Below are 27345 nucleotides of genomic sequence, written 5' to 3'. Positions count from 1 at the left end.
TTGACTTCCAAATCTGCCAAAATCGCGCGAGAAATGAGCAAAGACAGTCTTTGGTGTTTTTCGACTCTCAAATCTGCCAAAATCGCGCGAAAAATGAGCAAAGACTATAGTCTTTGGTGTTTTTTGACTTCCAAATCTGCCAAAATCGCGCGAAAAATGAGCAAAGACTATAGTCTTTGGTGTTTTTTGACCTCCAAATCTGCCAAAATCGCGCGAAAAATGAGCAAAGACTATAGTCTTTGGTGTTTTTTGACTTCCAAATCTGCCAAAATCGCGCGAAAAATGAGCAAAGACTATAGTCTTTGGTGTTTTTTGACCTCCAAATCTGCCAAAATCGCGCGAAAAATGAGCAAAGACTATAGTCTTTGGTGTTTTTTGACCCCTCAATCTGCCAAAATCGCGCGAGAAATGAGCAAAGACTATAGTCTTTGGTGTTTTTCGACTTTCAAATCTGCCAAAATCGCGCGAAAAATGAGCAAAGACTATAGTCTTTGGTGTTTTTTGACCTCCAAATCTGCCAAAATCGCGCGAAAAATGAGCAAAGACTATAGTCTTTGGTGTTTTTCGACTTCCAAATCTGCCAAAATCGCGCGAGAAATGAGCAAAGACTATAGTCTTTGGTGTTTTTTGACTTCCAAATCTGCCAAAATCGCGCGAGAAATGAGCAAAGACTATAGTCTTTGGTGTTTTTCGACTCTCAAATCTGCCAAAATCGCGCGAAAAATGAGCAAAGACTATAGTCTTTGGTGTTTTTTGACTTCCAAATCTGCCAAAATCGCGCGAAAAATGAGCAAAGACTATAGTCTTTGGTGTTTTTTGACCTCCAAATCTGCCAAAATCGCGCGAAAAATGAGCAAAGACTATAGTCTTTAGTGTTTTTTGACTTCCAAATCTGCCAAAATCGCGCGAAAAATGAGCAAAGACTATAGTCTTTGGTGTTTTTTGACCCCTCAATCTGCCAAAATCGCGCGAGAAATGAGCAAAGACTATAGTCTTTGGTGTTTTTTGACCCCTTAATCTGCCAAAATCGCGCGAAAAATGAGCAAAGACTATAGTCTTTGGTGTTTTTTGACCTCCAAATCTGCCAAAATCGCGCGAAAAATGAGCAAAGACTATAGTCTTTGGTGTTTTTTGACTTCCAAATCTGCCAAAATCGCGCGAGAAATGAGCAAAGACTATAGTCTTTGGTGTTTTTCGACTTTCAAATCTGCCAAGATCGCGCGAAAAATGAGCAAAGACTATAGTCTTTGGTGTTTTTTGACTTCCAAATCTGCCAAAATCGCGCGAAAAATGAGCAAAGACTATAGTCTTTGGTGTTTTTTGACCTCCAAATCTGCCAAAATCGCGCGAAAAATGAGCAAAGACTATAGTCTTTGGTGTTTTTTGACTTCCAAATCTGCCAAAATCGCGCGAAAAATGAGCAAAGACTATAGTCTTTGGTGTTTTTTGACCCCTTAATCTGCCAAAATCGCGCGAAAAATGAGCAAAGACTATAGTCTTTGGTGTTTTTTGACCCCTCAATCTGCCAAAATCGAGCGAGAAATGAGCAAAGACTATAGTCTTTGGTGTTTTTTGACCTCCAAATCTGCCAAAATCGCGCGAAAAATGAGCAAAGACTATAGTCTTTGGTGTTTTTTGACTTCCAAATCTGCCAAAATCGCGCGAAAAATGAGCAAAGACTATAGTCTTTGGTGTTTTTTGACTTCCAAATCTGCCAAAATCGCGCGAAAAATGAGCAAAGACTATAGTCTTTGGTGTTTTTTGACCTCCAAATCTGCCAAAATCGCGCGAAAAATGAGCAAAGACTATAGTCTTTGGTGTTTTTTGACTTCCAAATCTGCCAAAATCGCGCGAAAAATGAGCAAAGACTATAGTCTTTGGTGTTTTTTGACCCCTCAATCTGCCAAAATCGCGCGAAAAATGAGCAAAGACTATAGTCTTTGGTGTTTTTTGACCCCTCAATCTGCCAAAATCGAGCGAGAAATGAGCAAAGACTATAGTCTTTGGTGTTTTTTGACCTCCAATTCTGCCAAAATCGCGCGAAAAATGAGCAAAGACTATAGTCTTTGGTGTTTTTTGACTTCCAAATCTGCCAAAATCGCGCGAGAAATGAGCAAAGACAGTCTTTGGTGTTTTTCGACTCTCAAATCTGCCAAAATCGCGCGAAAAATGAGCAAAGACTATAGTCTTTGGTGTTTTTTGACTTCCAAATCTGCCAAAATCGCGCGAAAAATGAGCAAAGACTATAGTCTTTGGTGTTTTTTGACCTCCAAATCTGCCAAAATCGCGCGAAAAATGAGCAAAGACTATAGTCTTTGGTGTTTTTTGACTTCCAAATCTGCCAAAATCGCGCGAAAAATGAGCAAAGACTATAGTCTTTGGTGTTTTTTGACCTCCAAATCTGCCAAAATCGCGCGAAAAATGAGCAAAGACTATAGTCTTTGGTGTTTTTTGACCCCTCAATCTGCCAAAATCGCGCGAGAAATGAGCAAAGACTATAGTCTTTGGTGTTTTTCGACTTTCAAATCTGCCAAAATCGCGCGAAAAATGAGCAAAGACTATAGTCTTTGGTGTTTTTTGACCTCCAAATCTGCCAAAATCGCGCGAAAAATGAGCAAAGACTATAGTCTTTGGTGTTTTTCGACTTCCAAATCTGCCAAAATCGCGCGAGAAATGAGCAAAGACTATAGTCTTTGGTGTTTTTTGACTTCCAAATCTGCCAAAATCGCGCGAGAAATGAGCAAAGACTATAGTCTTTGGTGTTTTTCGACTCTCAAATCTGCCAAAATCGCGCGAAAAATGAGCAAAGACTATAGTCTTTGGTGTTTTTTGACTTCCAAATCTGCCAAAATCGCGCGAAAAATGAGCAAAGACTATAGTCTTTGGTGTTTTTTGACCTCCAAATCTGCCAAAATCGCGCGAAAAATGAGCAAAGACTATAGTCTTTAGTGTTTTTTGACTTCCAAATCTGCCAAAATCGCGCGAAAAATGAGCAAAGACTATAGTCTTTGGTGTTTTTTGACCCCTCAATCTGCCAAAATCGCGCGAGAAATGAGCAAAGACTATAGTCTTTGGTGTTTTTTGACCCCTTAATCTGCCAAAATCGCGCGAAAAATGAGCAAAGACTATAGTCTTTGGTGTTTTTTGACCTCCAAATCTGCCAAAATCGCGCGAAAAATGAGCAAAGACTATAGTCTTTGGTGTTTTTTGACTTCCAAATCTGCCAAAATCGCGCGAGAAATGAGCAAAGACTATAGTCTTTGGTGTTTTTCGACTTTCAAATCTGCCAAGATCGCGCGAAAAATGAGCAAAGACTATAGTCTTTGGTGTTTTTTGACTTCCAAATCTGCCAAAATCGCGCGAAAAATGAGCAAAGACTATAGTCTTTGGTGTTTTTTGACCTCCAAATCTGCCAAAATCGCGCGAAAAATGAGCAAAGACTATAGTCTTTGGTGTTTTTTGACTTCCAAATCTGCCAAAATCGCGCGAAAAATGAGCAAAGACTATAGTCTTTGGTGTTTTTTGACCCCTTAATCTGCCAAAATCGCGCGAAAAATGAGCAAAGACTATAGTCTTTGGTGTTTTTTGACCCCTCAATCTGCCAAAATCGAGCGAGAAATGAGCAAAGACTATAGTCTTTGGTGTTTTTTGACCTCCAATTCTGCCAAAATCGCGCGAAAAATGAGCAAAGACTATAGTCTTTGGTGTTTTTTGACCCCTTAATCTGCCAAAATCGCGCGAAAAATGAGCAAAGACTATAGTCTTTGGTGTTTTTTGACCTCCAAATCTGCCAAAATCGCGCGAAAAATGAGCAAAGACTATAGTCTTTGGTGTTTTTTGACTTCCAAATCTGCCAAAATCGCGCGAGAAATGAGCAAAGACTATAGTCTTTGGTGTTTTTTGACTTCCAAATCTGCCAAAATCGCGCGAGAAATGAGCAAAGACTATAGTCTTTGGTGTTTTTCGACTCTCAAATCTGCCAAAATCGCGCGAAAAATGAGCAAAGACTATAGTCTTTGGTGTTTTTTGACTTCCAAATCTGCCAAAATCGCGCGAAAAATGAGCAAAGACTATAGTCTTTGGTGTTTTTTGACCTCCAAATCTGCCAAAATCGCGCGAAAAATGAGCAAAGACTATAGTCTTTGGTGTTTTTTGACTTCCAAATCTGCCAAAATCGCGCGAAAAATGAGCAAAGACTATAGTCTTTGGTGTTTTTTGACCTCCAAATCTGCCAAAATCGCGCGAAAAATGAGCAAAGACTATAGTCTTTGGTGTTTTTCGACTTCCAAATCTGCCAAAATCGCGCGAAAAATGAGCAAAGACTATAGTCTTTGTTGTTTTTTGACCTCCAAATCTGCCAAAATCGCGCGAAAAATGAGCAAAGACTATAGTCTTTGGTGTTTTTTGACTTCCAAATCTGCCAAAATCGCGCGAAAAATGAGCAAAGACTATAGTCTTTGGTGTTTTTTGACCCCTTAATCTGCCAAAATCGCGCGAAAAATGAGCAAAGACTATAGTCTTTGGTGTTTTTTGACCCCTCAATCTGCCAAAATCGAGCGAGAAATGAGCAAAGACTATAGTCTTTGGTGTTTTTTGACCTCCAATTCTGCCAAAATCGCGCGAAAAATGAGCAAAGACTATAGTCTTTGGTGTTTTTTGACTTCCAAATCTGCCAAAATCGCGCGAAAAATGAGCAAAGACTATAGTCTTTGGTGTTTTTTGACTTCCAAATCTGCCAAAATCGCGCGAAAAATGAGCAAAGACTATAGTCTTTGGTGTTTTTTGACCCCTTAATCTGCCAAAATCGCGCGAAAAATGAGCAAAGACTATAGTCTTTGGTGTTTTTTGACCCCTCAATCTGCCAAAATCGAGCGAGAAATGAGCAAAGACTATAGTCTTTGGTGTTTTTTGACCTCCAATTCTGCCAAAATCGCGCGAAAAATGAGCAAAGACTATAGTCTTTGGTGTTTTTTGACTTCCAAATCTGCCAAAATCGCGCGAAAAATGAGCAAAGACTATAGTCTTTGGTGTTTTTTGACTTCCAAATCTGCCAAAATCGCGCGAAAAATGAGCAAAGACTATAGTCTTTGGTGTTTTTCATCTTGAAAAGTTTTAAAACTACACGCCCTGTTGTTCTCAGCACCGAAAAATTTGCAAAGATTATAGTCTCTGGTGTTTTTCACTTCGGAAAAGTTCAAAAGTTATGCTCTTTGCTGTTTTTTACTCCGGAAAATGTGCAACGACTATAGTCTTTGGTGTTCTGTTTCTTGGAAAAGTTCAAAAACTACTTGCCTTAGTGTTTTTCGAATTGGAAATGTGCAATAATTATACTCTCTGGTTTTTTTCACCCCGAAAAATGGGCAAAGACTAGAGTCTTTGGTGTTTCTCAGCACCAAAGTTTGTTAAAATCGCCACAAATCATATCTCAACGTCCAGGATATTCTCACAACCATGCTTTAATCAATGAGACCTTTTATTGACCGCGCACCATGCGAACGCCATATGATTTTGAACTTGGTTTAAAAATGAACCACGTATGTACGTACATACAGCCCAACGTCCATTTCGGAACTGGGCCAAAGAATTAATCCTCATTCGTCAAACCCGGGCTAGTGTATTTCTAACGACTGTTTTTAGTTTAAATAGTTGAGAGCGGGTGACGAAAATAAATATGGGAACGTTTGCGCTACTGATTGAAGCAATATGCAACTAAATTTTATGTGAAGTTCTGCTCACCGTCCTCTCTCTTCATCGTCGCTCTGAAGGACCTGCGTTGCTACTGATGTTGCTACTGATGTCGCTTCCGGTGTCGCCGCTCCTGTCGCCGGAGCTGAACTGCCGTTTCATCCAAGACGAAAAACCTGCGACACGAATGTACTCTGTTGACCATATACCAAATTATAGGCCGCCGATCGGATGTTCTGTGATCGGCTGCAATTCGTTCGATTACTATACATATACCGCTTTGTTTCTGAATTGATGTACTCGTTGATTAATTATCATCAATCGAATGATTGAGGTCCGATTCGCTTGAATACCCCTTTGTATTTTTCCTGATTTTGTGGTCAAAAATCGATATTTTTTTAAGTTGGGTTTTGGATGCTATTCTCACGTACTTTGAACACCGCAATCCGAATCTTAAAGCGAAATTGATCTATCTAAAAAATTGATCGAGTTATCGCCAATTTATTGATCCAAAAAGTGAAAAAATTGTAATTTTTCGATGGGATTCATTCCTAGTTGCACTTACTCAACAAATTCGTATTCCTGGGGTTGAAATACTTCGGAAAAGTGTCCTGCAATGGATTTCAAAAATTCTTCAATTTTGGCTTGAAACTTGAAAACATCCAAAGGGCTATCTCCTTGATTCGGGGATCAAAATTCTACTTCTTTACCATCGCGGTATGCCGGCTTATATTCGTTGCGAAAAAACAAATGTTAGTGATGACCTGCCTGTTTCAATACAATGATATACTAATTGAAATATTAATAATTTGAAAACGGAATAGCTGTGTTACCTATCGTACGCTTGAAAATTACCGAATTATTTCTCTTATCCCCTTCCACGATGTACCAATAGCGCGATATACGAAAAAAAAAAATATTTAATTTTTTTCATTTCGTACACTTAGCGCCTCTGATTCTGGACTACAGACCTATGCTTTGGTATGGCAAAGCTCGACAGAATTGATCACCTTCAGTGTACTCAGAACTATACAAGCATGTACTGAATTTTCACATATTTACTGCTTTAAACGTTTATATAGAAATTTGCGGAAAAATCACTGCAAGAGGAATGCCGCCACTTAGGTGGATCAAAGGGGTGATTGATGAGGTGTGAACAAGATCTTTATCATGTGTAGACAGCTCGTCTGACACCTGCTCACAATAGGAGCAAGAGAGAGATCATTGCCGTGATTTCACACCTCAACACCTATTAAAAAGCCATAAATAATTATGTTTGAATTCCTGCGCGTGCCGGCCATCACACCGTGCCTGACACACGTGCAAAATTGGATAGTGGGAGTAGTGGTGTCGTATTCCCTTTTGATTAGGTGAGCCGAAGCTTGACACCGAACTCCGCGCGGAGTGCATTCGCCTAATGTTTTTTAGATCTGGATTTCGGTGCGAGAAACCTTGAGATGAGCATAGGGCGTGAGGCGGTACGCCGCGCAGCGGTACGAATACGAACGAGATCGAGAGTGCTCGAGCGCAGCCCGCTGGAATATGAAATCTTAAATTTTCAAGACGTTCTTGTGGTCATGGATTTTGTTTATAAGTCGTAGAAATCTAGCAAAATATTTCGAAGTTATAATTTGTACCGTGTGGATAGATCAAAGAATATATAACCAATTAAATAAATGAACACATAAATTGATTTATTTTCGAAATTGATCAAGTTACCGCCAATCTATGGCTCCGAAACGTGAAAAATCGAGGAGATTTCATTCTAATCAATCATCTTTGTCGAATTTTCTATGCTGTTCTGTTTTTCCTTGAACTCAGTTATTTTTTTGAACCCACACATGGTACAAAAGAAAAAGAAAACTGTCAAATTTGTTAAATTTCCGCATTCATGGCTTCTTTGTAAGCTGCAAAATTTCGGAAATAACTGTGACAAAACCAAATTCAGGATTACAGTTCTAAAGTCAAAGCCTTGAGCTCCAAATCTCGATATTTTCCACTGCAATCCGTTTGCTTTTTACGAAGTTGCACTAATTCGAAAATGAGTCTCTGTCACGACAAAATTCGAATGATCCCCTAATTATGTTGTACGCATTGTATGTTTTCGAGTAATCCGGAATATCTGATTTTATCATTTATTTGCATTTATCCGCCTGTCAATAAGCTTCCCGTGATACAATCAGTTTTTACGTATGTCATATTAATTGTGTCAGAACACCGGTAACCAGGTGAACGACTACCTAGAACTATGAAACGTAATGCGACAAAAATCCGAAATTTGAAGATGACGATAAGCAAATATTTATTCACAGTGTCTGTTTGCTTTACTCTTGGCATTCGTCCATTTTTTTTTTTCTTTCAGTGGTCGGTATAACGATTTGCAAACTCGTACAATCTTTATCCACCAATATTGTTTTTACACGTCATGTCATTATAGTTCTCCGTTATTTGAAATTTATCCGATAATAAGGCTACGTAGATACCGCGGAAGAAGTTCGAACCTATCGTCGAATTGCGATAAATGAAACAGATCATTACATAACACTGTGAATTGTATTATTCAAAACCAGCCACAAAGGATTGTCATTGCTCTCTGAAAAAGGATGTCAATTGCTTCTGACATGATTATATCGTCTGTAGAAAACGAGTGACAAAGCTATGAGATTGTCAAATCGAACAAGGGAGGCAATATCGTTGAAAAGACATCATGCCCCTCCTCTTTATTACATTTGGAAAACGAGATAACACAAAACGTCGCGTTTCAGCCGCTTTCAAATTCATTGAGTTTAGAGAAAAAAAGAATTGCATGAGGAAGCGAGACGTCTTAATCCACGAATTTAACATAGTTTATACCTGCCAACCCGCGAGTACAATTTAGAAGGGACTCACATTAGCCGTAGTATCGTTCCTTCGTTCCCTCGACATTTAGTGCCGCCAAGTGCAGGACTGGCAGATCCTCTGGGAGCTTAAATCCTCCACCATTATCCTGTCTCTACCAATTGCGCACAGTAGTCACATACGTGTATTATACCCTTCTACTTTTTCGTCCATTTTTTTCCCTTCTTCTTCCTCTCATACCAAAACTGGAATACACCTCTCATCTCACGGCTAACTTGCAAGAAGTCGAAGACTTCGGACGACTGTTTTTCTGTAAAAATAAATCAGACGATCTGTGAATCAAGTGTTATCTTCCAATTGGTCATTTTGAACTATTTCTTTTTTTCTTTTCCTGCTATTTTGAATCACCTGTGAAAAAAATGTTTACCGGGATTGCCGGCGGGTGAAAAAGTAACACAGGGGACACAGACGATGATAAAAATCTGTCAACCTGAATGGGAATCTAACGGCGTACGAAAAAACATGAATAATTTCATTCAAATTGCGAGGGCTGAATTTACGAAGTTATTTTGGGATCACCACAGATTTCTTCCGTCAGATTTTGATTCGCTGTAAGCTTTGAGCTTCGTCGACAATATGAGTGGCGACCGTGGCAAAAATTTTCGGTGGTACGAGATATTCGGCCGGTTTTATTCCGCTCACGCGTTCTCTAAACACCGCGTATTTTATACGTCACCGTGCGTGAACCGATGGTAGATATCCGAGTGCCCCGAGTCCTTCCAAAGGAATATAAAGAAAACAAAAAACAACGAGAGAAGATTTGGGGCCAACGTGGAGGCGAGTATCCGTACGAAAGCGACCCACTCGTCGGAAGGAACGGCGAAGGGAGCGGCGAAGGGATGGAATTTTGGACCAGGAAGAGAAAGGAAAGGAAATGAGTGGAGGGAGAGGACAGGCGAGCGTGCGAGAGATAATGCTGGGGGGTGATTCTGAGCTACGAGTTACCGTTTCTGCGATAGAAGGCGAGGGGATGTGAGCATGACTAATTCCGTACCGCGATTTCGGTTATAGAGTGCTGAAAAATGAAAATCGAATCGCACTCAAAGTTTCGCGAATAATTTCAGGTGTTTTCCATACTCGCAACAGGTAAGCAATTTATTTTTTTCCTGTCTTTATACCGAAGAAGACTCGCCCCGATATCAACGTTTCCGAAATTGGCCAATTTTCTTCAGTACCACTCCATGCACTATGTTATAACGGTGTATCAATAACAGCGGGTATCCTTTCCACTATGTAATCGGAGTTCCACGCAAAGGGTAAATATGTACTGTAATTATCCGGCAATTCTATCGAATCTCTGCGTTATGGTCGGCAGTTACATATACGAACGTTTGTTTCGGGACAACCGACGTGTGTGCGTTCGGCAACTGTGAATTTTGGCATGTGGGTAAACATTAAAAATAAAACGAAACGAAACGCTTCGGTAACGCACAGCGGCTGGTATCGATCATTTCTAATTATCGATACTCGCGTCGATTGCGAGGCAACTAAAATCCTCCGGAGTAGCCACAGGGCATTTCACGTAACTATATCGCATGTATAACGTTTCCACGTACGTTATATCGTGCGAACGTTTCCATTTCTACGCATGAATTTCGGATAGAAGCCGTTCTGTTTACATACATCACGTAACGCCATTGTCGGGAATTTTCGTAACATTTTGCCTACCCTCCGTTTATAATCATTCATTTTATGATCAAGCCGAATGCTTCACCAATAGAAATTGCGAGGGTGATATTATGCTAAATATGTATATCGTACGATTGTATATTCGGATGTATATATAATAGACAGATCGTAATACGCTTCGTCGATTTCCGCCACTTTGTCTTTGTTATTAAAAATAAATCTACGGAGATGAGTTTCGAAGTTGCCATTACGTACCTCACCGCTGCCTCCCGTTTTCAACGGCATCCAATTCACACTAATTTAGATTCAAAGCTCGCAGGATCAAATTAAGTCGTTGCAGCATCGGTGACGCGGAGACGGCAAATACCGATCATAGTTTTAATGAAACTATCGACGACCATCGCCACGGCGTAGGTAGTACCCGCACCTATTATTGAGTCTACCGTCAACGCTGTCGGCCGATCGATCGATTCCAAGCCGATGACGTATCCTTTTAAAACGCGACACCTGTGCGATGAACTGCGAATTCGTAGGAGGACGCGTACAAGTAATTGATAAAAATATCGGAAGACTGAGCGTTCCGCTGCACAACAATCACTCGCACTCGAATATTCGTCATTTTTCAGAGATCCGGTGTCACGACGTAGCTACGGAAGTGGAATCGTTAAAATTCTCAAAAACCTACGACGGACCGAATTATACGATTTTCGATCCTGACGTAGCCCCGCGTACGTGTCTATTATTGCGCAACTTTGGTAGGCCGCAGTAAATCGTATGAGTTTTGGTGGGATTCCCTCTTTGAAAAGGGGATCGTATAAGCTCACGAGCCACAAAGCTGTCTTGCCGAAAATCTGCCGTCCGAGATAACCCGGGAAGTTCTCTAATCTTTTTTTGAGCATCCTATACGGTTTACTATACTTCACGTATTCCGAACCTTTCGCCGACCTATCGTTTATACTTGTATATGTATGTTTACATATCTATCCGGGTTGCTTTCGCCAACGGCAACCCCACTCCGTATAACGTTTCCGCGAAGAAAAAAACTTACTCCGTAAAGTATTCAACTTTATGATCATCGTATCGAAAATAGGTAACGATCGGAAGGGCGTGCACCAGTTTCTTTCAGTTCGTCGTAAACCATTGCAAGTCCGTAATTGCATATCACATGATAGCGAACCGAAGATAGAAGAAACAAAAAGATCAAAATCAGATTTTCAAATTTCATTCGGAGAGCGAGTGCAGTCTGAGCCGAAAATGTTGAGAAGGATTATTCGTACGTGAATTTTTTATTTTCGTCTGGCGCCGACGTTCGGATGATATTTTGTCAGCGAAACAAATTGATCAGAGCGTAACGATTATAATGCTAATTTTTGGTTACATAACCGAACTTGCAGGGGACACTTTGCACACCATACGCGTATAATGACGACGGTACGTAATTCTGATTTATGGAAAACGGTTTTGGGATGAAAAAAAATTATAAATATATGTATGTCCTTTGCGTAACAGGGATCAGTGAAATTATGCGACATTCAAAATTTGAACTAAACGCTACAGGCTTTATTTTCAACTTTCACCGAATCGTTGCGAAGATCTGGAGGGTCGAAAAATATTTGGATGTCGTTCAAAGGCTTTAGAAATTTTTTTTTCTTCCCAACCTTCTCAATTTTTGCAATTTTTTATTCAAATTGAAATACTACCACTCATAATTGCCAGAGAAGTAACAATTCCTGATTGTCGTCGATCCGATTGAGATATTTGTAAAGTTCTTGGGTAACTCGACTATAGGGAGGACCATCTGTCCGTTCGAGGATCCTCGGTAACGAGGAGCTTAGTCCTTGACGAATGTCGTCGGTGTGCTTTGGGATTTGGGCCACGGTTACGCACCCGATATTACTTTTTATCAGGTGCTCTAGGTTTTTCGGCAATATCCGAAGGGCTTTGTAGAAGCTCCTGAACGAGTCGTATGAAATACCGATAATAGAGGAGCGCAAAAAGAAAAAGAAAAAAAATAATAGATCAATTAACAAAGTACCGCGCGGAGGTAACCGCATTCGACGGACGAGTGAATCCGAGAAACCAACGAGCAAAATACACCCTAGGGTCATTTCGTTGAAAAAATTCACGTTTCATATGACTTAAAAAATAAGTTTCATCGTAAAGGATTTCGTATCCTCATGCGGATCAATAAGAATCTCAGATCACGTGGAATTTTGAAGGCATAACGAGAGTGAGAGCCGAATCCATTGTGAATCCGATTCATCTGGTGCGAATGAACGGGGGGCCCCGGCAGCGAAATTTTTCGTTACCGAATCGAAAAGGAGATAATAATTGTTTCGTGGCGTGAATATAATCCGACAATGATACAGGTATCAAGTTCCGGCAGGGCATTGTGCCGAGTAGGTATTATAAATTCACGATCGCTTAATCACCGTGGTTCCGACATCCTGGAATGAAAATTCAGAGAAAACATTTGAAAAATTATACTCTGCGCGATGATAATTTAATGAAAATACATTTTAACAGAGCTGATTGAACCAGGTCAAGTTCCGCGTTTCATAAGTTTATCATACAAAGTTATTCATTAATCGCTACGCGCTAATTGACTCCCCGAAAGCAATGATATTATTATATGTATTTTTCCCCACGCGTTTAGTCCGTACTCGTCATAATTACATTTTCGTTAATTAATCATTGTAACTTCGAAGGTTGCGAATTAGTCGAAACTCACAGTCAAATCCCGGATACTCCGAAGCGTCGGTGAGAATATATCTGTGTCCATATCTCGCGATTTATTTATCTGGTCCACCAACCGAATCCACCTCGCGTCGTCTCGTGTCGCCGCTGTCTTTGGATACGTGTACGCTCTAATTATAGGGAATCGGAATGGTTATCAGTTAGCCCTAAACGGATTGGCGCCAAACGCGTCCTTCTCAGTATGTATCTTTGTAATCTATCACCATATCTCCTACGTCCTGCAGGATCGGGGCTGGTAGGGTGACCGCGTTAGCCACCCCTAATGATGAAGCTTATGCTAGTTTCAATATATTGGAGGTAAATTCCGTGACTCTGATATACCGCAGATATCTGGATACCCAGACATGATACTTGCGTCTAAATTACACGTAATCCTTATATACACGAAATTTAGCTCACGTCAGATCTGTCGAACGGTTGTTGAAATATAAGCCGTCAAAGTTAGTGAAAAAAAAAACAATTTTCTTCATCTACTTCTTTTTTCGCAGACCCGAGCTTGGGACACTGATATCTTTCGAATCGTTGCACGGATTCCTGTCAAGTTTGATACGCAGGTTTCTGCTATCGTACTCTCGAATCCTATTGATTTTCGTGAAAATCTGAAATAACGGTCATGAGATTGAGCGAAATTATTAATCAAGGTGCGCGCCTGTCCATGTATCAGAATGGCGCAAAACAAAAAAAAACGACTATTTTTATTTTTTGCGTCTCCTTAGAAAATATATTAGTATTAGGTACATGTCTTAGCAGCTCATCTCAAAAGATCAGCCCGAAAAAAGAAATTTTAGGGGTGGCTCAAGATTTGCGCAAAGGTCTCACTACTTGGCGTCACATATTCTGATTCCATTACAAAGGTAGTACTTGACGGCTCTCTTGTTGCCTCTGTCAAGTTTTTGGCGTTTGTAGGGAGTTTGAACACTGATTAAAAATATCCATATATACGGAATGAAGTTCGACCAGATATGTATGGAATTATATAACACGTACACACCGTCGTGGAAAAGCTGTTCCGATAGCATCGCCGTAAAAAGCCACATATATGGGTATACCTGTATCAAGATGATCCAATACCCTCGAAGTTCCTGTCGCCTCGTAACTTTTAACGACGTGACCAATGGCATTTCTGTATACATCATGAAGTTTCTCAGCGGAACGATAGAATTAGATTTATATCGTATGTATATGTATATATTTGGGTAAGCTCTTGCCAAGCCAACTCGTTTGAAAATTGGTTCGTTTTATTTTATTTTATTTTATTCCGCTAATTTTATCCCGTCGCTTCGTTTCGAACAGATTCGGAAACGAAGAGAACCGCGATTGTGTTTGAAAAGTAGGATCGCGTACAGAGTGTGCCGTTTAGAAAACCGTGTAAAAAGCTATAGGGACGCTTATTCACGTATTTTTCTAAAAATTGAACAAACACTCACCTCGGGTATCATACGGTAGAATTTGTCGCAACTTTGCCACACGCGACTTTCGTCCACGGACGAACAAAATCTCTCAACGTTTAAGAAAATCGACTCAACGTATCGGTCCTCGTGACATTCCAAAGCTTCTTCGTTGGCGAGGGACACCCTGTACGTGTCCACGTGATAGCGAAACGAAATCCGGGGACTTTCAACGATGGACCTTTAATTCTCTCGCCCACAACCGCTTCAATCCCCACTCGGATTTCGCGGCCGAATAATAGTACAGTTTATAGAAAGAGAGACAAAAAGGAATGAAAGAATCTTGAAAATTCCTGAGCCCCCGGTCTTATTGGATATACCTCTTTCATTTTCTTTCTTTCTTTAAATCGATTCAGAGCATGAATCCAAAAATGCGAATAACTTACCTTATTTCTCTTCATTCTAGATACGTACATGGCGAATCTCAATCACCCACGCGTTATCACGGCCACGGCGTATTGGAATCCCGATCGAATTGGTTGCGACTGGGTGATATTGAGAGGGCTGAAAAGCTTAGAGATCGGTGACCGCGGAATGACGTGGAGAGCGCGTATAAGGGTATGAGATATTTATGGTATAAGGTATGAAGGAAAAAAGAGGAGAAATTAGAGAAAAATGTGGGGATTTTTTTTTTTTTAGTTTTTTTATATACCTTCAAAACTATGTGAAACCGCAAATGTCTACCCGCATCGCTTAAACGGACATCCGTAAGTGAAAATCTAATTCGGATCTTGCAGTAAGTGCCAACCATTCAGAAAAAGAAATGAAGATTTTCCACAGCTTTGGGAGCACTCTTCTGGGGCAATATATGCGCGTTCCTAATTAATTCGATTAATTAGATTTGCTTGGTATTTTAATGCGATGATTTCAGTTTGTGAGAATCGTAATATTCGTGTCTTTTTCGCAGCCCGACACTTCGCTTGTAATTGTGCTGTGAGATTTCTACGTCTGTTTTGTCAACTTTTGCATAACAATAAGACGCTCCCTATTTGTTGATAAAATTTCATAAAAGTTTCGCGACCTTATCGACCCTGTTAGGAAACTTGTTCGTACCGATATTGAATATTCTGAATTTATTGTTAGTACGGTCGCGTGATACTCGTCTTTGATTCGTTGAGTCGATTCTATGAACGAAACATTATTACTGTTGCCAAATTTTCATCTTTCTTCAAGTTCGTAAATTCTTTCCTGCTCAACTTGAGCTCGCGACTTTTCGACTGAGTTAGCAGTCGCGAAGTTATTCGGTCTTTGCTGTGAGTCCTTTTCCGCCTTTTAAAAATTTTAATTATTAATTGGAGTGTAACGAGATCAAGGAAACCCGTCGCCCAACAATATCATTTTCCTTGGTATTGTAGACTTTTCTTTTGATGTTCGGTAACAACCGAACCGATTGAGATCGCGAAATTCAAAAAAAGCTGTTGAGCGGATCTGATTAGACGATTGAGTCGATCGGTTGTGTATTCTCGAAGTTATTCGAAGAATAAACGTTGAAAGAAAATTAATTTCTTGTTGCAAGTCTTGCGAATTATTGCATCGATAGATTTTTAAGATCAAGTTTCTTCTTTTTATTAAAAAAACTGCTCCAAATGCCTATTCATAAATAATTCATTAATCGTCGGAAATGTCATGTAACCGTGTATATAATTTCCTTGCGAATGTTTCGTATTGTATTGTAAGATATTTGAATTTATGCGGGACAAATGAGAGAAATAGAAAATGGCGAGATGCCTTCGGAATGCGATTACATAACGGAGTCTATAAAATTTCTATGAAAAGGTACCCACATAAATCTTGTTCGGGATGAATTCCATCGATCCGTCATATGTTTACCGTTGCTGAATGACGCGCAAAGGTGCGTCTCCGTTTTTTGTGAAAAATGTGAAACGAGCTCGATTCACAAAGGCAAATAACCCAACTCTGAATTTCCATGGCAAACGATCGCACACGGAGTGTATATTATGCGTACATACATATATCGTGTGCTAAAAATTTCGGCAACATATTGCGCGTACGGTCAAATGACTACCGAGCAATTAATATAGTTCAGGTGAACGTGAGTCGAAAAATTAATGAGGGAATTGGATACGACACGTTTTTTTTTTTTTCTTTTTCTAATTTCGGATCGAATATCTTCTGGAATCTTCCGTGAAATTCATACCGAAAATTTCGCAACTCCAACGAGAACAAAAAGAAGGATCTCACCCTCGAACATTTGCGCTTCTCAAAGTTATACATGTGTAGGGTAGATACACTCGATATATTTTAGAAAATAAATCGATACGATTTGTAACGTTCAGACGTCGGCGCTCTTCTGAATTTTTTCATTTCAAAAACGACTCGTTTTTTAGACCTCGGGGATGACAAATTCAAAAAAATTTACCCACTGACTGATTGCAGAAGTAATTATGAGAATATCGCTGAGTACCAAGTTTAAACGAGACGCTAGTACGTGTATAACGTTTCAAGAGTTTTCAAACTTCTAGTTCTCTGCCTCAAATGTAACTAAAATGCAGCTAACTTGACTACCGAAATTCCAGAGTCGACGGGTTTTTAACCGACGCGAATTTTTTACAAAACTATTTTTGTCTGCATTTTTTTTTGCGCTCAAGAGAAAATAGTGTACGGTGGAAGGGTGGAAGGTCTGAAATAGTAAACCCATGAGAATGATAAGACCTAACGCAGCATTCGTCAAATCTTTCGCGAAATATGCGAACAATCAGGGCCCATAGAATTCCCGAGGGAAAAAGGTATCGTAAAAAACAACCTGTGGCGTATAGCCACCGTCGTAATTGAATTCTATTCCGATGCAAGAAGCAAACAATTGGTGCATTTCGTTATTTCGTTATTTTTCTTCTTCTTTATTCGTTGAATTTCACGAAGCATCTGGAGCCCCAAAAAAATCACTACACACGTTCACGTTCTATGGGCACACCTCGCGAAACCGACTAGCTGTAGATGGCAATTTGTATTCATTATTCACACCGCGTGCTTGGGAATAATTCAATGGGAATATACATTCATCTGAAATGGTCTCGCGAAAAAAAGTATTCCCTTCGATATTTCCGACCATGCAAATACCGCTAAACACTCCATTAGTGTATCTACGTCAGAAGCAATCGCGATTACATTCAAAGTGTAAACGAACATTCGTCAGCAAATAACCCTTTCTCTTCCAACCCCCTATGATACGGTTACTTCTCTTCCTATTTCCGAACTGTATTGCGGACCGAATGTTACGTAATCGATAATGAAGATCGGACTCTTTCGTTCATGCACTTCGTTACGATTAAAATAAAATTCCGTCGAAACAAAATTTTTTTGTGTCCCAGACGTGTTCCGCTATTTCGACTACGTTGAAAACTACCAACTTTTCGACGCTGTATGAAAAAGAAAAAAAAAAAAACTACCCTGTATGTTGAAGTATATAGCTGTATAGGGAAGGTGGGGCAGAACGTGGTACTCGTGAAAACCATGAGGAGAAAAAAATGATGTTTGAAGTCCATTTCGATCATTTTAAAAAAACAATTTTACAACATTTTTGGGGCACCCTATTTTGTCCCGGCTTCTTCTATATTATATTTCGAAAAAGTAACATTTTCATCCCGTCGGCAAGGTGCTGAAATAATTTGTTCGAGCTATTAGGGCTAATAAGATTTGAGCGGCGCACTTTTTCCGCATCATTTTCTCTTCGCTTCCTAGCTCGATCTTTTTTTTTTTTCATTTGATTTTCTTTTTCCTCCCTCAAGATTCAAGTACCTGCGGCGGGAACTCGCGGGCTAATTATAAGAACTTAAGAAAGCAACGGGGCGAAACGTTGCCCAGTTAAGGGGAGAGGCGAGAATAATGATGGGTATAAAACGATGAAATTTATACTAACCGCGAGTTTGTAATACCCCTGTGGTTATATTATGCCGTGGTAATTGATTTATAGTCTTTGTGATCAAATTTGAAGGCTGATTTCAACTTGTTTTTTACTTCCTACCCGTTTATCCGGGGAAAAAAATCTTAATGACATATCGTCGGTTGTATTAATTAAGGGGAGCAATCTAATCAAACACCCGAAAATGTATAATTCTTTGTGAATTTTTTCGAAACATCGTTTATGGAAAATCATCAAGCGACGTGTACCTACTAGTAGATCCGAAAATCGCAAAAATCAAAAACATTGATCTTCGAATTTTCGCAATCTCTGGGGCCAAAATAAGAATATTTTTAAAATCGTTCGAGCGACTGTTTCCTCTAGAATTCCGACCTGAGAACATTGAATCCATCGATTGAAGACAGGATCAATTTCTAGGCAGATTCGGGTAGTTACCCAAAAAATATAAACGAAGAATTGTAGCGTATATATAACCAACGATAAATGAAGCCAATGTAACAGCGCAAATCTAATGACGGAGAAACCCGATAATTTCATATTCACACATCAAGCACGTTTGAATAAAAGTGACGTATTTCAGGGACCAGGCTGTTCGATATCTCCCCATTCCCCGAGCTCCTTATTTCCCAAGGGAGAAACTATACAAACATTGTTAGTCGTGAGTTGCAATCACGGAAACAGAAGACATCTCGCTGCCAAAGTTCCGCCTGTCATTCTTAGGCCGCAGTAGCCAAAGACGCGGCTCATTTAGAGGAAATGTACCATCGGCCATACCAGATTGGCCATACGTTACATGTATCCAGTTCTAACGAATTGTCATCGGACCCCCCACCTGTGATGTCCGTTACCGAGAAATATTTCGTGTTTACCTCGGTATCGGAAGACTTAGCTCTGTTTGGATTTCTTGAGTTTTCGTTTGCGGCTGCGTCGAGCGTTTCCGTCGTCGTTGTGGCGCCTGGATTCAGTTTGGATCGCGCTCTTCACCCGCGACGTGAATTCTCATAGGGATGCTCATCCGTTCGATTCTCTCATGTATTTTATTTTTGGAATATATTTGAGATAGAATCACGACAGTTTTACGACAGGTGCGAAATTCGATGTCATTTCGCTTCGTTGTTTCGTTATACTAAATTTTCAATGCGGTCAAAAGCCATACAACGGTGTGCGATTATGTCGAAAGAATCTCAATGAGTGATCGAACTGATAAGACGTACAAATTTCTGTAGGCTTTGATTTTTCTTCACTCGTTAATCTGCAATGAAATTGAAATTATTCAACGATGAACCTGGAGCATAACATTTTTCAAAGGAAGAAACATTTCGGCATCGAACCTCAGGGAGATAACGCGATGAGCTGATCTGATATAAAACACATGCTTTACTCGTTAGATGATGAATAATTTTTTAATACGAATTTTTAAATGAGAAAATGACAAAAGTAACGGGGTGGTGAGAAAGGATGACTAGCGAATAGAAAATTGTACAAAAATTAAATATCTAATAAAATTCATCAAATTCAAACACGTGCAGTTGAACCCGTTGTGGAAAATTATACGGAAAACATTTTCTAAAGTTCATTTTCATTCGCGCGGTATAATCTCGCCTCTTTAAACGCGCGTTAAATGAGAAAATTTTAATCTCGCAGTGAACCTGAACGACTCGCCACAAAAAACATCCCTTAAAAAAAAAAAAAAACAGAACAATTATCATAAGCGACCATTTTTAAATTACGATTCGACTACAACTCATACTCACGTGTCGACGGAACTCCGGGGAACAAATTTATTCCGAGCTCTTCGAACAACAGTCAAGGTAAGAAACCCACATTTGTATCTGATGTTATGTCTCCAGTCACACGAATATCCATACTAGAATTTATCTTCTTCTTTGATTTTTTCTGACTGTTATTGAAATCGGCATGATCCATTCATATAACTTCTACTGTACGGTCGACGGTCATCTCGAGGTCACGTTATCGCTGTGAAACACTACGTGCTTGATAATCGGTAATAGAATTTTCACTGAATTCGTGTAAAATTTTCCGAACAAGTTACGGCGAGGAGTGAGGGAGAATCTGTTTCCTTTTTTTTTTTTTTTTTCCACCCGCTACGCTTTCGAAGTTGTACGTACGCAGTTTGCAAAGCCGAGGGAAGTATAAATGCAAGAAATTACACCGAATCCGATTTGGAGTCGCAACTCCAGTCGCACTTGATAATGATCAAGTGAAAATTTATTTTCCTCGCGTAGTTTTTCACCATCTACTCGACCTCCCGGACTCGCGGAAGCTGGGGAGAGTCTGGAATCAGACGCTTGTGTGCATCCACCATGATTTTCCGCCACTCGACAAGGTCATCTGGAAATCACTAAACTTGGCTGCTATAACCTATTAAAGAACAAAAATAAAATCTGTTTATCTCAATCTATAGAGTGCTGGCTAGTTGCTCGCTCTCGGCCAAAATTTACGATCGTTATTGGATGTTATACGGCTTGTATACACATGTAATATTCCGTGCCAACTCTACGAGCTTTCGACCCCGGTCATTTTTTGTTCGCCTATTTTTCGTTTGATTGATTTATTATTTTTTTTTTTTTCCAATTAGCCTAATCTGGCGAGTCAAACAGTTGTTCGAAAATTCAACGAACACCTGGGATGATTCGGTCTAATATTTTCAAACGCGACTTATTCCATCGATTTTCGTACAATTTTTTTTTTTTTTTTGAATTTTAATTATATTTTGAATTGAGGAGTATGATAAAGGGAGGTCGTTCTTCGCGAGCGTTTTAATAAAAGCATCTACTCAACTTACGTGCTTGTAAAATTCTCTGAAAAATTGTTTGACCTTCCATGGGTTAGATTAATGTTTGGACAAAAAAAAAAGAAAAAGGAAATAAATGTCCTGCAGGGTAGTCGGAGGCTTCGCGAGTCAGCATAGACTGTTAGACGGTATACGTATACCACGGGCAAGTTATCAGAGGTTTTCGGGTACAAAGGTCCTTCGCAAATTACAAAAATTTCCCTATACTTTTATACCTTTTGAAAATTCTTGTGCCGTGTAATTCGATGCTTTTCAAAATCTGGCTTCGAGCACCGATCCTTTGTTATCGGTATAATTGAGGGATTTATGGCTTTTTTCAAAGTGTCCCTCTTGTATAATTAACTTTTAAATTGACACGGAAATTTTTTTTCGACACCTTCGCCGGGTTTTCGCGCACCCCGTAATCGTCGAACTTATTCGTAGCGATTCTAGATTAAAGCGGATCTTCGATCATCTCTCGAAGTACAATGTTTGCAATGAATCGAAGGTACGGATGATTAGCTCATAATTTCTTCGTTCAGTTTCAGAAATTTGACTCGATTTTTTCCTCAACCCATTTTTAATTTCGGATCGAACGTTAGACGCTTCGCGCAACGGCGGTAGGATAAAACCTGACTTTAATGACTTTGTTAAAGTTTCAAAGACGATCGAGCTAAACGATTATTATATCAAATTTCAACTTCTCCCGAGAATAAGATCTAGGTTGAGAGGTACGTGACTGTATTTGAGAAAGGCAGCTTCAGCTGATCCCCAATAAGAGTAGAATTACTCGCCCAAAAAAGGGGAAAAGAAAAAACACCGTTTTATCCATTCTCACCTGTCCATGACAACACTCGTGTGGGATAATTTTTTATACTCACGTCCGCGGTGCCGATGGTTCTCGGGCAACGGATAACGCGAATACGTGATGCAAAAATAAAACATCCCTCGGAAAACTAGCTCTCCTTGCGGGGGGCGAAAGCGATATTGGTTCAAACTTATTGTTCGAATGAACCTGATATCCCTATACTCTTGAACATCCTTTCCCCACGGATCGCTGTGTAACTTTGTCATTTCATTAACATGCGATACGCGGCGGTGCGACGCGTACGTTGTTCTCGCTATACACACGCCATTATCCGAACAATTAAGTTTAAACTATCCACTGGCCGAGCTGAAACACATTTCATCTTGCACGGTGTCCCACGCGATGAATAATACTAATGTATCGGCGGAGCTGTTATATAAACTGCAGCGGAGGTACATGCGGTGAAAAGTTTTGACTGAATTTTCGTGCTAATTTTGTAACTGCAGTTTTGCCACATCTATCTCCACGGTAATTGAATAATACTGTACACCGACTACGACTACTTTTAGCATGATGCTTTGCCAAGAGACGTTATAATAAATTACTCCCGATATTTGATTAGATCATTCGGAGAAAAGAAGAAACATCAACGTGCATCCGAATTTAAGGAGAAAAAGCCAGCAGCGTAGCGCTTTGTTGTGAGACGTCACCTTGGGGGCTCAGTAGAGGTGACGCCCCACAACAAACCGCGCGTCCGTGGCTACCTGACTCCAGCTAAGCTCGGGTTCGCTGGTGAATTGAGAAGATCGAATATTTCGACCCATGCATGGATTGCGACGAATCAATGTGGGTCTACGACTAAAACCAATCGATATGTCTCATAATTTTTCTGCTCCCAACAGCGAATAATTGATGATTACTCGATCGATTGCATGAGTAGATGAGTTTGGCTTTCAGATTTGGATTTCGGAGCTGATTATACGTGAGATTACCCTTGAGAAGCCTAAAAAAAAAAATCGATTTTTGGGCCAGAAGTAAAGTAGTTCAAAAATTAATTGTATTACACTTTTCTGACGTATTTTGACCTCAGGAATCCAAATCTGGAAGAAAAATTGATCTATCTCTAAAATTGACCGAGTTATCGTTAATTTTCAGCTTTTTGGGGTCAAAAATAAAAAATTGATTTTTTAGTCTATATTGATGTAATTTGAGCTCAGGAATCCGAATCCGAAAGAAAAATTGATGTATCTTCAAAAATTACCGAGTTATCGCCGAATTAGCGCATTTTTTGGCATAAATTTGAGGATATCTCGAAGGGAAAAAATCGTAGCTCAGTTTGGCTTTCGGATTCGTGTTCCTGGGGTCAAAATACGTGAGAAAAGTGCCATACGATCAATTTTAAAAAATAAAAAATTTTGGCCAAAATTTGAAAAAATCGTAAGGGGTACCCCTTGGAAAAATCTCAAATTTTGGCCAAAATTTTTTATTTTTTAAAATTGATCGTATGGCACTTTTCTTACGTATTTTAACCTCAGGAACACGAATCCGTCGTCCAAATTGAGCTACGATTTTTTCCCTTCGAGATATCCTCAAATTTGCACCAAAAACTGCGAAAAAATGAGGATAACTCGGTCATTTTTACAGATGCATCAATTTTTCTTCCGGATTCGGATTCCTGAGCTCAAATTACGTTAAGATAGACTAAAAAATGAATTTTTTATTTTTGACCCCAAAAAGCTGAAAATTGGCGATAACTCGGTCAATTTTAGAGATAGATCAATTTTTCTTTGAGATTCGGATTCCGGAGGTGAAAATACGTCAGAAAAGTGTAATACAATTAATTTTTGAACTACTTTACTTCTGGCCCAAAAATCGAATTTTTTTTTTGGCTTCTCAGGGTAATCTCACGTATTATCAGCTCAGGAATCCAAATCTGGAAGCCAAAATCATCTACTCATGCAATCGATCAAGTAATCATCAATTATACCTGAGGTCGAAATATTCCAGAACACCATAGAAAATCTTGAGGAAAAAGAATGTTTACTTCCGGCCCCAATGTTGAGAAAAATCATTCATTTGCTTCTTGTGCGAGAAGATCTGTAGCCTTAAGCTTGGGGTATCAGAAAATTCAGGTGTTACAGAGTGTCAACTTTTTAGAATAGGATCTGGTATACGCGTTAATATTAAAACCTGAAACTGTCGCGAAGGAATATGGGGAAAAAAGTAATTTGATTCGATCGTACAGGCATATCTACGTACACCGTACCTGCAGTCTTTGTATCGTACGTTTTTGAGGTAACGCAAGAAAGTTCATTCTTCTCCCGAAGCGTGATATCTCCGTAGACATCCAGGATCAAATTTCGATGTACGCAACTCTCGATGTTGGTGAAAGCATAGAAAAGAGCAACCGGATTACTTATCTCACAAAGAAGCTCCGGCGAACGATCTCCTTAGTCGATATATCTAGCCAGAAAAGCTTCGGAGGATTCTTTTGGAGGACGTAATGCGATTTCAAGTAGATATTCGCACGTGGAAGACAAAATTGGGCCAGATCACGACTTCGCTTCAAACACGAAGTCCTCGCCAAATTTGCCATAGAGTTGGATGGACCGTTTGACGGATTTTTCTCGAAAGACGAAACGCCATTGACGATCGTTTCTGACATCCTTGGTAATTAGTGAAATCATAAATGATTAATCATTAAATTTACACTTCAGGGAATTACTCTCGAAATTATTACGATTTTTTGTATACATTCGCTATTTGGCACTTCCTAAAATTCTAACCCATCGTCCTAATTTAATTTTCGGAATTTCGACCCGAGTACACGGACCTTCGATAAATCCTGTTCTTTTTTTTTTTCCATCCACTTCAGCTGTTGAGCTAATAGCAGCCTGCGTTTGGGACAATCTGCGCCAACCAATTCAACCCGTGTTCCTCGCTATTCCCCCCGAAAACTCATTGAGATTCGTTTTCGTAAAAATTTCTGTGAATTTTAAACAGGCATAAATTTAAAAACGATGTCTTCGCCGATCCGAAAATGGCGGAGACCCGAAGTCAGGGTAATCGTCGCGTCACGTACCCCGTGTATTAATTATTGAAATTACGTGACAGTGGGATTAACCGCGGTACCGTCCATTATTACAGAATCCGAAACTGGACCATACAGAATAAGTACATATAAAACACGATAACCATTGTCGCGTTTAATTCCGCACGATTGGCCACAAATATTGAACGTGCTTTCGGAACTTAGAAGTCATAACAAGTTGGAACTCCACCGGATCATAGTGTGCTTAAAACTTATTATACGTGTAGCGTAATGTCACAGCGTGACAAGTAATTGTGAAACGGGATTATTACGGCCACCGTAGCACGGTTGCGCTGAATACCGAGTGAGTCCCCTGCAAGATGCCGGGGACTCGATATTCACGTGTACACCTCGTACAATACGACCGGGAAATCGGGACGCACAGAAAATGACGTCAAAGAATTACAGTTCTCGCTTTCGCGTGCGTCACATCATCCCACGCGATGATCCTTTCATTGGCTTGAGATTTCTATTTAACTTCCAAAGGTTCGAATTACACACCCCATAGAACAACCGGTAACATCTGCGGTTCTCGGCGGAACATATGAAACAATGAAGCTATGGGGTGTACCTATGGGCGTAGGTGGAATATCGTTGATACCGTATGCCCGGGACGATCAAGGGTTGCTACACGTATACAACCGTAATTGTACGTAAATAATTGTTACAACTCGATTGTTTGACACTCGTATATAATTAGCGTATTGAGATTCGATTCGAACAATTGAACTGTCAATTATGTCGGATCGTGTGGGCGGACACGTATCATTAATCGCATTACGAAATTGGTGCTAGCGATTCGAGTATTAACCGATTCCGTAACTCGGAATATCGGTGAACAAAATTCGGGTAAGAGATATGGAAGAAGATCGAACGTGTGAACGATGTATTTTTTGACGAGGACCAATGTGAGGACATGTTTTAAAATTAGAATTTATTCGACCGACAAAAAAGAAGAACCGCATTTCGACAATGACTGTATTGCACGTATACGTATACCTGGCTCGATATTACTATTCGTGACGTATGCATAGACTGCATAGATTTTTAAGTGGAAAAGTATTTCGATTATCGGATTATAAAACTCATCGTACATGTATATTCCAGCAGAATTTATCGTACCCTCTCCAAATACTGAAACTATAACTGTGCATGCGAGGCACGTAGAGAATTTTTTTTTTCTCTTCTCTTTAATATATATATATGTACCTACGTCAGAATTATTGCAGACTAATTTTGTTATAAGGACGATATTGAAATTCGGGGCATTCGATTTCAATTTATTTTCTAGCAATCTACGTGCAATTGTACCAGTTAAAAGACAACAAAGAAAAAAAAAGGAAGAATTGATGAATTATTGTTTTCTCGCGATCTACCTATCGTCACATGCAAGCACGCTACGTTATCACATGATTGGAAATACGAACCGTGAACGCAAGATTTTTCTTTTTCTTTTTTTATTTCACAATATTTTGCCAATACTTAATTAATTCAAAGTATGAAAATCAATCTCGAACAATTATAAAATACGATTTACCGATCCATATTTGAACACCTGCCGGAAATTGAGTGAATAAAATATATAATATATGCCGAGAAATCTCACCGCGGAGCTCACGTTACCTTATCAAATAAAATTCTGCAGTTGCGAGCCTGGGAACTCGCGAAAATTATTCATCGAATATCTTTCAACGTTACTTCGGAATAATTTCATCAAATTTTCCGGTTTCGATCTATTACGAAATGCGCGCCTGGGTTCTCGCCTAAACTGCAGCAGATGTACGTGCGGTATAGAAATCTACGTATCGCGAATTCTATTTCGCAGTTATGAGGAGGGCGAAGCAAACTGAAATGACATGATCAGGTCTATTGAATCGTGAAAATTGTATGCCTCGTGCGGTTGCTCGAAATTCTAAGACTGGAGTGTAGTGGTATTCCTGAGACAAGTGCGAAGGCGGTCGATATTATGATTATTATGATGATAATATACGCCAGAATATATTTATCTAGTATGTTCTTTTTCTCTTCTATTTTTTGCTCAAAAAAAAAAAAAAAAAAAATAGCGAGAGGAATAAAAACTAGAATTCTTATGTGATCAAGCTCACTTGTTCGACCATCATTATGATCTATTCCGCGAACAAGATAAATTAATTTCCCCTCTGTAATTACCATTTCTCTTGTGGGTGTGTATTAGATTACGTAGCGCGAATTGAATGTGGTAAAAATCAGCCACATTACACCGCATATTCAAATTTGCTGCTAAAAAAATAATGCGATTGTAGGCACGGTGATATTTTTATTAGCAAAGCAATTTTTCACGACTTTTTAATCATTTAATCTTTTATTAACAAGATC

At 39.6% G+C, this 27345-nt stretch overlaps 1 protein-coding gene across 1 annotated transcript in view; it reads left to right on the top strand.

Annotated features, from left to right (window-relative positions):
* The first annotated feature begins 19546 nt into the window (after positions 1–19546).
* LOC105688966 (neuropeptide CCHamide-2 receptor) overlaps positions 19547–27345 on the top strand; it is a 57119-nt gene continuing 49320 nt past the window's right edge. The window contains exon 1 of the mRNA XM_012405641.2: positions 19547–20108. The gene's annotated coding sequence lies outside the window, so the exon portion shown is untranslated. The remainder of the gene's footprint in view (positions 20109–27345) is intronic.

The sequence above is a fragment of the Athalia rosae genome, chromosome 4 (assembly GCF_917208135.1).
Source record: "Athalia rosae chromosome 4, iyAthRosa1.1, whole genome shotgun sequence".
Taxonomy (NCBI): Eukaryota; Metazoa; Arthropoda; class Insecta; order Hymenoptera; family Athaliidae; genus Athalia; species Athalia rosae.
Note: the sequence above shows the minus strand (reverse complement) of the source record. Positions and strands in the feature narration are given on the sequence as shown.